Consider the following 13,841-nt stretch of genomic DNA (forward strand, 5'->3'; position numbering starts at 1 on the left):
AGTAGGAAGCCACCAAACCTGACTAGTCAAGGAAGAAGCTGGCTTTATACAGGAACTGGATCTTACTTTAAGGATAAAAAAAAGTGCTCACAACATCTCTGGTTCCTTGACCTCTGACACAGGAAGTCCTAGTATCAGACCTTAATATCACCTTCAATTTCTGCTAAGAGTCCCTACAGGTTGGTTACACTGAGGAAAATGCAAAGATTTCTTACCATCTGTAAAATGGAGACAAGGCTATCTGTAATGCACACTTGTCCAAGTGCCTGGCATACAATCAAAGCTCCCTTAGACTTTCCTTGTTCCCTACAGCTCTCAAGAAGATGCACTTGTACTTTGAAAAACTGTCATTGTTCCCCCTCTTCACTGACCATGAACCACTAAAGTGCTCTTTAATTAATGTGACACAAAGAAGCCCAGCTGTACAGCAGACAGCACTGAACTTAGAATTGAACAGAGCAGGGCTTGTTATGTGATCTTGGGTAAGTTCCTCAATCTCTGGACTTTACTGTCTTAATCAATGGGGATAAGTCACTATTTTCATGGTTTTTTTTTAAAACTTTAATGTCAAATGAATTGCCAGGGAATCTTGTTAAAAATACAGATTCTCGGGGTGCCTGGGTGGCTCTGTCAGTTAAGCATCTGACTTCGGCTCAGGTCTGATCTCACCATTCATGAGTTCAAGCCCTGCATTGGGCTCTGTGCTGACAGCTCAGAGCCTGGAGCCCACTTCGGATTCTGTGTCTCCCTCTCTCTCTGACTCTCCCCCACTCACACTCTGTCTCTCTCAAAAATAAATAAAACATTAAAAAAATTAAAAAAAAAAAAAGTACAGATTCTGACCCAGCAGATCTCAGCTCGAGCCTGAGGTTCTGCATTTCTAATTAGTGCCAGCCAAGGACTCGGCCAATGGTTTGTGGATCGCTTTTTGAGTAGAAAGGATGTACATGGTCAGGGTACTTGGTGAAGGGCTATGTCAGTTTAAGTTCTGATTCCTTACCCAGTGTTGTTCTACCTTAACACACAAAGAACGTCATTTTACAACTGAACTTAGACTATGTGTTAATCCTTGGTTCTTTACAGGAAAGCCAAATAGTGATTATTTATCTAGTAAAATAACACAGGCTAGGGAAAACCACTTGTCATCAATCCTCTTCCCCACCAAAACCAACTAACCAACAAAGCACAACCCCTCTCCTATCAGCTGGCTGATGTAAAAGGCAAATTTACAAACAAACAAATCTCCCATAGAGCTTAAAATCACTTCAGGTGAAAACTTAGGGGGTAACAAGGTAAACTGCACCCCTCCACACACAAAAAAGGCATTTTTTTAAAACCAAAGTGTTTATGACTAAACTGAAGTCTTGACTTAGAGTGAAGGCAGGTTTTGGGAGGGGGAAGGAGGAAGTGACAAAGACCACTGGGTCCCTGAGACTGGTTTGATGGAGGAGGAAGGGAGGAAACTGATGAGAGAATTTGATGGAATGAAAGAAGGAAGCCAGTGGCAAGGACTGTGAAAGATGTTTTCCTTCTTGGAAAAAACACACCTGTGTTCAACGTACGGCTCCAGGGTCACCTCCTTGGTGACACGTTCCCTGACAGCTGGTTCTACTATTGTTGCCAAAGCACTAACAACTGCCTCTCTAACCCACCCCCAGAGCTGGTGCTTATCATACTGTACTGAATGCTCATTTCCATATCGATCTCCAACCCTTTGAGGTCAGGGACCATGTCTTATTTATCTCCATATTCCCAGCCTGGCACAGTACACTGACACATATTAGGTACCCAGTGAATGATGCTGATTGAGTGCATGAGGTGGAAGATATTGAGGAGAAAGCTTAATGACCTCACTTCAAGGTTTATCTTTCCTGGAGGTATTCATTTACATATTCATTCTCTTGGTAAACATATATGCTCCAAGTGTCAACACTCAGACCTTTTAGCAGTTTTCAGTATATTTTTGTTTGAGAAATGTCTTAAACTTTCTTGACCCCAAGACTGCCAGCTTGGTAATATATATATATAGTAATTATACATATTCATACACACATATATTAGTTTTATATACATATATATGTATATATATAAAGTTTTTAGCATTTTTCCAAAGTGCTCCTCTATTTTCATAGTAACTGAATACATAATTTCCCCATTTTCAAACAAGGAAACTGAAGCCCAGAAAAATAATTAAGTGATCTAAGGCAGAGTCTCAAACTTTAGGTACATATGAATTACGTGGGGGCACTTGTCAAAAAATAGTCCTGACCTCCTGCCCCCAGAGATTCTGATTCAGGAGGTGTAAGACAGAGCCCAGGAATCTGCATTGTAATGCTCTCCAGGTTCTGAGGCACAGGGTATACAGACCTGGGGCCAGGCCCCCAGATGACGACTGCTCAGCCTGGTGCCTTCCTCGGGCCGGGTGCCTGGCATATCATGGGGCTCAGTCTCTGTTGGAGGTTGTTTCAGGGCTTTGGTTCCAAGCCTAGAGTCATGGGATGAGAGGCAAGTCATACGGATTGCACCTTCACGGGGCCTGGCAGGAAACCTAAAACCAGAGACACTCGGACAATGATGGCAGTTCTCATATCCCATGTATAAAATCGGAAAGCCAGGCTGGTAGCTGAGAAGTGGATCACATTCCTGAAGACTTAAGACCTGGAAGGCCAGGTTCTAGAAAAGGACAGAGGGACTAAAAAAAAAAAAAAAGGAGAAAAAGAAAAAAGGAAAAGGGAAGAAAAAAAATTACAAAAAGGCTCGACTTAGGAAATACTGAATGCGTGTGACATATTTATTTTGGATTTGTACCCTTTCTTTCCCACTTCAAGGTAGCTTAACGAAAGGAATCCAATTGGACAATCCAGTAAAGAGCAGCAACCAAAGAAAGTACAAGTAGACATCTTCCTCTGGTCTGCCTTCCACATTCACACCCTGCTGATTGGACCCCTGCCTTGCCTCTCCCATCAGCCCTTCCCCATCACCCATTGCCACGGCCCTAATTAAAGACCTCGGGTGTTACCTTTCTTCTGAACTTTATATAAATGCTTCCCAAGGCTCTCCATTTAGCCCTTCCTTTTCCCTCAATCTACCTCCACTAGAAAGACTCATTAATCTCCCCAGAGCATGGGATCTCATCCTGGAGTATAAAAGACCACTGTATCTGAATTCAGAAGATCTGGTTCTAGCCCTAGCTCCATCTCCAGCTCCATCATGGGTTATTGTCTGACCTTGGGTTACTAACTTCCCTTTTTGAGATGCAGTCTTTATGTGTGCAACAGAGGGCTGCCTGGCTCATCTCCAAAGTCCTTTCCAATAAAATCCTATTAGTGACATCTTATGGCCTGTAGAATTAAATATATTAATTACCTCACCCTGGAACATTTAAGGAAGCCCTCTGTGATCTGGCTTTACCATGGACTGAATGTTTTTGTCCCCCCAGAATTCATATATTAAAACTCTAATCCCCATTGTATGGAAACCAATTTGACAATAAATTTCATTAAAAAAAAAAACAAAACTCTAATCCCCAGTGTGATGATTTTTGCAGGTGGGGCCTGTGGGAGGTGACTAGGTCATCAGAGTAGAGCCCTCATGATGGGCTTAGTGTCCTTATAAGAAGAAACACAAGGATGGGGCGCCTGGGTGGCTCAGTTGGTTAAGCGTTGACTTTGGCTGAGGTCATGATCTCACAGTTAGTGAGTTTGAGCCTCACCATGATCTTGCAGTTAGTGAGTTTGGGCCCCATGTCAGTGTCAGGCTCTGTGCTGACAGCTCGGAGCCTGGAGCCTGCTTCATATTCTGTGTCTCCCTCTCTCTCTGCCCCTCCCCTGCTCACACTCTGTCTTTCTCTCTCTCTCAAAAATAAGCATTAAAAAAAAAGAAGAAGAAGAAGAAGAAGAAGAAGAAGAAGAAGAAGAAGAAGAAGAAGAAGAAGAAGAAGAAGAAGAAGAAATGCAGGGGCATCTGGGAGGCTCAGTTGGTTAAGTGTCCGACTCTTGATTTCGGCTCAGGTCATGACCTCACAGTTCGAGAGATCAAGCCCTGCATCGGGATCTGTGCTGACAGCGAGAAGCTGTTTAGGGTTCTCTCTCTCCCTCTCTCTGCCCCTCCTGTGCATGTTCTCTCTCTCTCTCTCTCTCAAAATAAATAAACATTAAAAAAAAGAGAGACACGAAAGAAAGCTTTGCTTCCTCTTTTTCTGCTGTCCACCATGTGAGGATATGGCAGGAAGACGGCCATCTGTGAAGCAGAAGGAGGGCTCTCACCAAGAACCTGACCATGCTGGCACTCTGATCTTGAATTCCTAGCGTCAAGAACCATAAGAGATAAAGGTTTTTTTTAAGCCACCCAATCTAGGCTATCTTGTTAAAGCAGTTTGAACTGACTTAGGCCCCACTTTTTGGAAAGCCATATTTCCCTTTATGTTCCCTTTGTTGGAGTCAAACTGAAGTATTCCCAGTTTTCTAAACATGCCTGAAGTTTTCTGCTTCCTCAGCGCTGTTGACATTATTTTAGAAAGCCTACTACACCTGTTTCAATGTGGATGATCTCTACATTTTTCAAGGTCCAAATCACACAGATCTCTTTCAGGTTTTCCTTTTATGCCCCAGCCCAAAAGCAAACTCTCTCCTCTGACTGCTGGTCCTTCATCTGGCCCTCTCTCACAGCTGGTATTACAGCTCTTCCTGGGTCCGGCTCACACAGCCTTCTGCCCTCCTTGAGGGCAGGGCCTTGCGAGTCTGCTCCCCACTTAGCACAGGGCCCTGCACAGTGAAGGGTTTGACAAGTCATTGTTGGGTAAATGTCAGAAAGCAGATGCTCCCATTGTAGTTAGATCCTGAATTTCAGTGGTAGTCAAGGCAATAAGGGTCACACAGGCAGTTTCCAATCTTAAAAAAGAAAGAATAGAAATCCCTATTAAAGTCAACAACTTTTTCTTGAAATCAACTCCAAGGATGTGAGCCATAGAAAGAGCCACCAAGCTTGGCAAGGCAGCATACCCGTTGCTCATAAAAACCAAGGGCTGAACACCTGAGATAATTTTTCCCTGCCAACAACAGCTTGGGCTAAGATACTCAATTTGGTGGCAGCAGGCTGACTGGAAGATCCAGGCGGCCACTGAGCACAACCTCACGGCCATGGTGGCTCCGTGAATTCTCAGCTCTACACAGTGTGGTAAAAGGCAGACTTCTTGCCTAAATGATGTAGCCGAAGGGATTTCTCTCTCTGACTTCCCCTAGCCCTGGATCTGGCCTGTCCCAGCTTATCCTCTTCCCAGCTAAGGTCACAGTCAAGTATGTATATGTTTTATTTCCATGTCTAGACTGTCAGTTTCTGCCTGGAAGGATCATGTTCATCTTGTATCTTGTTCATCCTCCTATCTCCCACATGCCCAGCACAAAGCCCTGCTCATAGCAGATGTCAATAAATGTTCTTTAGATGGATGCTCAAATTTAGATCAAATTGACTCAAATCCCAATTAAAATTCCCAGTCAGGAAGACAAGATTTAATTCATGTTTTTTTTTTTTTTCCTACAAAAGGGACAATCTTGCTGTTTAACATAACCTAATACATTTTCTTCACATCTCAGAAACAGACACAGGTTCTGTTTTTAAAGGCATATCTGAGATGTTGTAAAGTAGTGCTTAATTTTGATATTTTATTCTGATTGTATTTGTGGCACATCAGAAATATGAGTGATGATTCGGCTTGCTCTGAACCATTCTATGCATCATCCTCGTATCCTAGGACAGCACAATAAAGGGCTGTGGAGACCGACCAGGTCATTACATAGCTGACAAAATTGAGGTGCAGGAGCTGGGCTTAGAATCCACGTTTGATTGGCTGGTAGGTTGCTTATTTTCTTTTCCCTATTCATTGACTCAGGACCTGTGCTAGGTGCCAGGGATATGGAACCGGCATAGACAATCACAGCCATGACTGAGTTCTGAAACTAATGGTCACTTCCTGGTTCCTTGGCCCAGGACATTTTATTTTCTTCAAAGGAGCTATATGGCCTCTTTAAGACAGCTTCCTGGGGAAAGGACCACTGTCAGTTGAACAGCAAAGCGTTCCATTTGCTGGAGCACTGCACTTTCCTATAGGTCAAGGGCATCCATTCAAGGGTTAGTGGACTAGAATTCCTTGCAAGCCTAGTACTTTCTGCCTCAGCACTGCCCCCTTGGAATTCATACAACCATAGCCACACTCAGAAATATCTTCCTTCAGACTAGATTGTTATTTCTCTCTCTAGGGTCCTCCACCATGTCTTACACAAGGCAGCCAACCTATGCTTGCAGCTGATGAGACAACTGTAAAAGGTAGTTTTGGGTCCTAAACACTTCCCTCTTTAAACTCATATACAGATGCATCTTCTTTTGGGAATGGTGGGTAGGCCTCCTCCTCTGCCAGTTCTGGCTGACTAGAAGTGGCTGCCTGGGATCCTGTGTTCAGAGCGTTTCTGAGGCTGCATCCAGATACAGTAGGAAATGGGGACTTGATGGATTGCAGGTCTATAGGGGAGCTATTTGCTTTCCACCAACTACACCTGGCTTTAAGGATTAAGTCCAACACTGTCAACATGGCATACAAGACCCTTCACAGTGCAGTCAATAACCTTAGGCACCAGCCTATACCTCTGCCCTGCACACTCTATACCCTAACCACACAGAGGTGCTTTCTATTTCTTGAATACACCCTTCTCCTTCCAGATTTCGGGCCTTTGCAAATGCTATTCCTTTTTTTCTGGAATGCTCTTTCTTCTTACCACCCCTACATCCCACCCCACCTTGTTTTAGTAGAGAATAATTAGGTATTTATGTTCATAAACTGAGTTGTTCCTGGCCATTAGTTGTATTATTTTGACTATTTGTAATTACTTTTTTATTGAAGTATAGTTGTCTCCTTAGCCTCTTTTAATGCCAAGTTTCTTTATGAACCCTTCCCTTACCCTATAAAAAGTTAACCTTCTCCTTCATGTTCCCACACCCCCTTGTTTGTCCTCTTTGCCACTATACAGACTGAGATTTGTCTATTTATATTTCTACCTCTCCCAAGAGGGGAGGCCCTAAAGAGCAGACCCCTATCTTATTCACCAAAAGTAGAACACCAGCCACAGATAAGGCCCTTGCTGCAGGACTACTGAATGAATGAATTCTTTGAAAATGTCTCCCTTTTTCACTTCTCCAAGATGTCTTTCCGAGATACAAGAAGTAGCTTCTGCCTACAGTCTCCCAAACTTGCAGAGGCGCATGCCGGCAGTCAGGTCTGTTACCTGTCAAGTCTACCTGCTGCCAGATGGCCTCCCCCTGCCCCCAGTTTAGGAACTGAAACTAGGTATCACTTTGATCTACACTAATCGGATATTGAGTAGATTGGGCAGAATGGATTACCTCATCTAATCCTTCCTCATACCCTGTTGCCCTAACTTCAACATAATCACAAATTTATCTGCTTCTACTTCCACTGTCATAACCTCATCCAGGCCACTGTCAGCTCTCCTGGGCTATTATTAACAGCATCTTTTTTTTTTTAATGTTTATTTATTTTTGAGAGAGAGAGACAGAGCATGAGCAGGGGAGGGGGAGAGAGAGGGAGACACAGAACCTGAAGCAGGCTCTAGGCTCTGGGCGGTCAGCACAGAGCCCGGCACAGGGCTAGAACCCACGAACTGTGAGATAATGACCTGAGCCGAAGTCGGATGCTCAACCAACTGAGCCACCCAGGTGCCCCTATAACAGCATCTTAATTGGTATCTGTGCTTCCCAGTTCACGTTTTACAATCCATTCTCCACTTAGCCACCTCAGTTTTCTTTAAGATCACACTACTCCCTTGCTTAAAGCCCTTCAACGACTTCCCACTGATTCTAGAAAAAAACCCCAAACTCCTCTGTGGCCTCCAGGGCCCAGCATGATCTAGGTCGTGCTCTATGACCTTATGGCTCCTCCCTCTGGCGCACCGTGTCCCAGCCATCCTGATCTCCATTTTACTCCTCGGATGGCCAGGCCCTATCCACCTCTGGGTCTTTATTTTCATTGCTCCCTCAGCCTGGAATGCTCTTGCCCTGGCTTTTCATTTGAGATCTCAGCTCAAAATATCACCTCCTCAAGGACTCTTTCCCTGACTATCCTATCCAACATGCGTAACATATCTTCTAGTTACTCTCCACCCCAGAGCTCTATTTATTCCGTTCATAGCACTTTAAACCTAAAATCATCCTACTGACTTATTTATGCTTTTGTTATAAACAAAACACTCTTACACTAGAATGTGAGCTCCATGGAAGACAGACCTGCCTCCTTCACTGCCATAGCTACTATCTAATACGGGGTCTGGCCAAAAGTAGGTGCTGAATAAATAAATATTTATTGAAAGTCAAATGCCTACATTTCTGAGGATCCCCAAAGATAGGTCTCCTATTTTTCCCCCTGACCTACTGCATATTCCTCTTAAACATTAAATTATGATAAGCTGTAGGACATGATGCTAGATGTCAGGAGACCTGTATTTGAGGTCACTTCCATGTGTGACCCCTTGTGAAACAACACAACAACCTGAAAGATCCGGGCAGGATGCCAAAATAAGGAAAACAACCTGTATTTACCTTAGAGAAAGTCAGGACGGGGGAGAGCCCTGCGGCTGGAGAGGCCAGAGTAGGCTTTAGCGTTCCAGAACACAGCCCTGGAGCAAATGTCAGGGGTGTGGTGCAGCATGCCAGGGAAGGATGGTGTTTCCTGAACTGGCATAAGACTAAACAGGCGGTATCTGACAGGGAGCTCAGCTCAGACACTGGAAGTAGCTTCTGGGGGTTGGCGAAGTGTGATGAAGAAAGCTAGGGAGAGGACTTCAGAATGACCTCAGCTTCTAAATGCATTAAATGAAATGCAGTGGAAAGACCACTGGATTAGCCTCAGAGGGGGAACCAGAGAAAGCAAAGCAGCACTGATCACACACCTCCTCCACGGCAGGTTCTGAGCTAGGCAGTGCACCCGCATGATCTCATTCAGTCCTCACAATCGCCCTCCCAGGGAGGTATCAACATTCTCATTTTATAGAGAAACTGAGGCTCAGACAAGTTACTTTAGCTCTCTGAATTTCAGGTTGCTTATCAGTAAAATGGGTGATAATAAAACCTATCTCACAAGTCTAGTGTGAGGATGCAGGGAGATGTGGTGGAGGGCACCTACACTGTACCAGGTGCTTTGTAAATGTTACTGTTAATATTAATAACCACTTATAATATTAATCACTAGCTTGTGCAAGGTCACACAGCTCACGAACATCATAGCTGAGATGCAAACGCTAGATGGTGTTTTCACTGTCAGGCTGCCCCTTAGAAAACCAGGATTTGAAACACAGCTTTGCCGATAATTAGCTGTGTGACCTCAGACAAACTACTGCACCTTGCAAGACCCACGCTCTCTTAATCTGAATACAGGGGCCAAGAACGCCACCCCATGGAGCCTACAGGGATGCCAGGGGAGAAAATAACCGATGAACTTAACTCTGCCTTGTGTGTGCAGTTGGGAACCATGATCTCTGTGATGGGTACCCCAAACAGGGATGAGCATCTTCAGGTTGGCATGATTCAAGTATGTTACGTGGTGACATACGAAGCCAGAGTGATGCCTGGGGTGCCAAGGATTTTTCAGGCAGCAAATCCCCTTGAGTTCACAGTGACTGCACCAGCTCCATTCAAAGACTAGTCTATAGCTTGCTAATGTTCCCCTGGAAGATAAAAGCAGTGTGAACTCCCTAAAACACCATCAGAAACATGCTGCAGGACTGTATCCAAAACATTAGGAAAATAACTCCTCATAAAATCAGCTTTAGGAGAGAGCTGGCATGATAAAGGGACACAGCCAGAATTCTTAAGGGGTCAAACTGCAAGCAATGTGCCACCTTCGGCACCGGGCAGGATTTTCTTTAAAGAAGACTCAGTGAATTCTTCGGGGAAACTTAAGCCAGGTGGGCTAACTGCTTGCTGAGCGGGTGTCTCCTCAGGCAGAAACAGGACAGTGTGTCCCAGCCCACCCCAGGCTGCCAGTGAGCTGACGCATGGCCTGCATATGTGTTCTGGGAGCAACAAACGTTCTGAGCCGAGCATGCAGATCCAGGCCATGTGCACACGCCACAGAGCTGACAGCTGATCAGCGGCCCCACAGGCTTCTCCTCCTCTTACATCCTGGGGTGCTGGCTGCTAGGCTTAACTCATTTGACCCTGGTACATACACAACTCTGCAAGGTACGACGGACCTGGTTTGGCAGGCTGGGAGAAGGACATGCAGAGAGCATCTCGCCCAAATCACACAGTTAGAAGAGGTGGAGCTGGGATTTAGCTGAGGTGCTTCTGACCTCAAGGACCCTTCAGGTCCTTGACAGACTTACTTGTGCAGATGAAAGGCAAAGCCAAGAACCAGAGAATCTCAGAGATGCAATTCTCAGCCTACCATCCCACCCCTGGGAAGCAGTCTCTCTGTCCCACCTGACACATGGTCAGCCCCCTGCAGGAACATCTCCCCTAACAGGGGCTCACCATCTGCTCCAGTTGTAAGAAGTTCTTTGTTCCACTGACACAAAGAATGTCAGCTTTCCTTGAGTGCCTGACTTGGCATAGTTCTTCCCCTCCCTCACTGCACATTAAATACACTAGAGGATTTTTAAAAGGACACCATGCTCCACTTCATGATGGTAATCACTCATGTAGCTCATGGGTTTAGATTTTCACAAGGCAAACATGTTCTTAGAGCATGTATCTATTCCACTCGGGTATTCATAACTCCAATCACGTGGTGCCAAGGCCGGATGAGTCATTCCTCTGCTCCCCTCCCCCATAACCGCCCTGCTCGCTAGTTGAACTTCCTCGACCATTCCATGGGAGGACACAAAGCCTGCTTTGCCACTTCTCTCCCCTCACAGGGACACAAAGAGATGCTCTCAGACAATAAACCAGAACACATGGCACAGGCGTGGGCTGGGTGGTAGGGCTCAGACTGCCCGGCTGAGCCCCATTCAAAGTGAAAAACTGGCATTGATATAGTTACTGTCTAGGGAGTCTGCAAAAGACAGGAGGCCCAGATACAGACCTGGGACTTGTAGCTGCAGAGGGAGCCCCCGACAAATCAACTCTCTGAACTCAAGGACATGCCCCCTTGATAAGAGTCAGCAGCTCAGCATCCTGGAGATTTAGCATTCAGAGAAAGGGCAGCTTCCTGCTGGCATCTTTATGATCACAAGAACAGCAGTGCCAAACGGGTTCTGGGGATGTCACTTCCCAAAGAACCAGGGGTCCTTTCTGACTTGGCATTGTGCCTCCCACATCATAGATATGTATTAATAGCAAATATTTTAATAATAAATGAATAAAGAAATGAATAAAAGGACACACATCAAACACGAGTATTTCACCCAGAGATCTGGGAAGAAAGCACCTCAAACAACATGCATCAATATCTGAATTATTTCCCCTGAAAAAGCAGACTCTCCCCAGACTGTTCATGGGTCAGACATTATAGGCTGAATTCTGTCATGTGTCCCTTTTCAGGATATTCTGGTAAGGAAACAGAACCACGAGGGGTGGGGAGCAAACCTGAGTCCTCAGACCAACTGGACTAAAACAAGCCTGACTCCCAAAGAAGCTGGATCTGGGTCAGACTGTCCAAAGGCATCCCGAGGCCATTGTGTTCTACCGTTGATGGCCCTGGGCATGGAACATTTACACTTGGATGCATAAAAGGCAGCTCAAGTGCAGTGTGTTTGAATTCTCAAATCAATATTTTTCTACTCAAACCAGGTTTTCTTCCACCTTTTTTGTTTTTTAAGCTTAGAATGGCAGGAAACCTGGTGGTTACTCTTTATACCCTTTCTTCATAACTATAGCCAAGTGATCATCAAGTCCTGCAATTTACCTTCTAAATATCTCAACCCCCCTCATTGCCTCATCTCTGCTATCACTACTCTAGCTCTACCCAATATTATTTCTCACTGGGACAGATGCAGAGCTTCCTCTGAACTGGTCTCCCTACAACTACTCTTGCACCCTCCAACCCATTCTCAAGACCACTGTCGAAAAGATCTCTTGTAGGGGCACCTGGGTGGCTCAGTCAGTTAAGCATCCGACTCTTGATTTTGGCTCAGGTCACGATCTCACGGTTGGTGAGATCGCGCCACATGTTGGGCTCTGTGCTGAGTGTGGAGCCTGCTTAAGATTCCTTCTCTCCCTCTCTCTCTATCTCTCTGCCACTCCCCCACTCACATGTGCTTGCTTTTACTCTCTTTCAAAATAAATAAACAACAACAAAAAAAAGATCTTTTGCAAATACCAAATCAGTCATCTCTCTATCCACATGTGCAACACATGTATTTTGTTCCATATGCTCCGATGGTCCCAATGCTGTTAGAATAAAGAGAAAAAAAAAAAATCCTTAACAAGACCCTAATTTCCCTGTCCAGGCTCTTCTCTTATACTCTTCCCCACTCTCCACACTCAAGTCATATTGAGCCTCTCCATTCTCTGAAGCACTAAGCTGCCTCTCACCTTAGGGGCCATACTGGTACATAATGCCTAGAAAGCTTTCCCTCTACCCCACCCACTCCCTTCACCTAAAAAACTCCTAAAGACCCTTCAGATCTTAGCTCCTCAGCAAATAGGTCAGGATCCCTATTATATGCTCTCATGGCAGATTGTCCCTTTCTCTCATAGCATTTATCCTAGTTTGTAATTTTACATGACTGGCACAATTATTTTAATACACCATGCATGTGGTATTCATGTAGTCCTCCTAGTACTATGGGGTCTACATTATTAATTCTATTTTGCTGATAAAGAAACTGAGACTCAGAGGGGGCTGGCTAAAACACAGTGGGGCTAGGATTTACACCTCAGTCTGACTCTAAAGTCTACAGGCTTAATTACAACCTGCTGCCCAGTAAAATGGAGCTAATCATACCTACTCACAGTGATGTCATGAAAATTCAAGCACAGTAGGCACTGGGTAAGGGGTGGCTGTCATGATTAGTGTGGTGCTGGAGGCATTGTGGGGTGGGAGAGGGTGATCATTTACCATTTTGCCCAGAAGAGAGCTAATCTGGCTGCCTTTCTGGGGCTGAAACAGTTGGACTTGGTTTGAAAAAAAGAGACTTTTATGAAAAGCAGCATGCTGTGGCAGTTCCAACACAGAGTATGTGCAGAGGGGAGCTGATGTGTTAACAAAACCAGCCCTAAGATCTCTGGCCCCAGGAGCTAACCTCTCTGAATGAACTTGGGTTTCTCACTATAAGCCCAGACACCAGGCCTGCATGGGGAACTTAAACCTATAATATTTCCTTGGATTTCTTTTGCTACTTCTTTTTCTACATCCCTATAGCAGAGTAAGAGAAAGAACATGCTGTATCTGGAGTGAGATTCTAAGTCTGAATTCTAAGGTGCCCAGAGCTAAGCAAGCAGGGATCCACCTAAGATGCCTGGGCCTCAGTCAGGAGCCTCAGGATCTCAGGAAGCCAGGAGATGACAAAGCACCAAATGTCATCCTCTCAGCCAGCCTGGGCATGATCTACTCTTCTGAGTCCCCCCTCTTCCCGTCACTCACCATTGGCCATGTAAAGGAAGAAAGCAGACAAAGTAAATAAGTTCCTGCTATATGTCAAGAATTTTTACATGCGCATTCTCATACAGTAAGTTAATCCTCACAAGTATTGTGAGCAAGATGTGCTATTATTTTAGAATGAAGGAAACTGTATTTTAAAGAGATTAAATGACACAGTAAGACGTGAAACAGAGATTCAAATCCAGTTTTGTTAGATTCTGAAATCAGAGGATTTATAATGACTGAGTCTGCAGGA

At 44.9% G+C, this 13,841-nt stretch overlaps 1 protein-coding gene across 14 annotated transcripts in view; it reads right to left on the reverse strand.

Moving 5' to 3' along the window:
- SERGEF (secretion regulating guanine nucleotide exchange factor) overlaps nt 1-13,841 on the reverse strand; it is a 236,452-nt gene that overhangs the window by 42,816 nt on the left and 179,795 nt on the right. The window contains exon 12 of one of the 14 annotated variants that reach the window (XR_006714115.1): nt 2,368-2,485. The exons of the other annotated variants lie outside the window; for them this stretch is intronic. The gene's annotated coding sequence lies outside the window, so the exon portion shown is untranslated. The remainder of the gene's footprint in view (nt 1-2,367; nt 2,486-13,841) is intronic. 14 annotated transcript variants of the gene reach the window in all.

The sequence above is a fragment of the Leopardus geoffroyi genome, chromosome D1, assembly GCF_018350155.1.
Source record: "Leopardus geoffroyi isolate Oge1 chromosome D1, O.geoffroyi_Oge1_pat1.0, whole genome shotgun sequence".
Classification (NCBI taxonomy): domain Eukaryota; kingdom Metazoa; phylum Chordata; class Mammalia; order Carnivora; family Felidae; genus Leopardus; species Leopardus geoffroyi.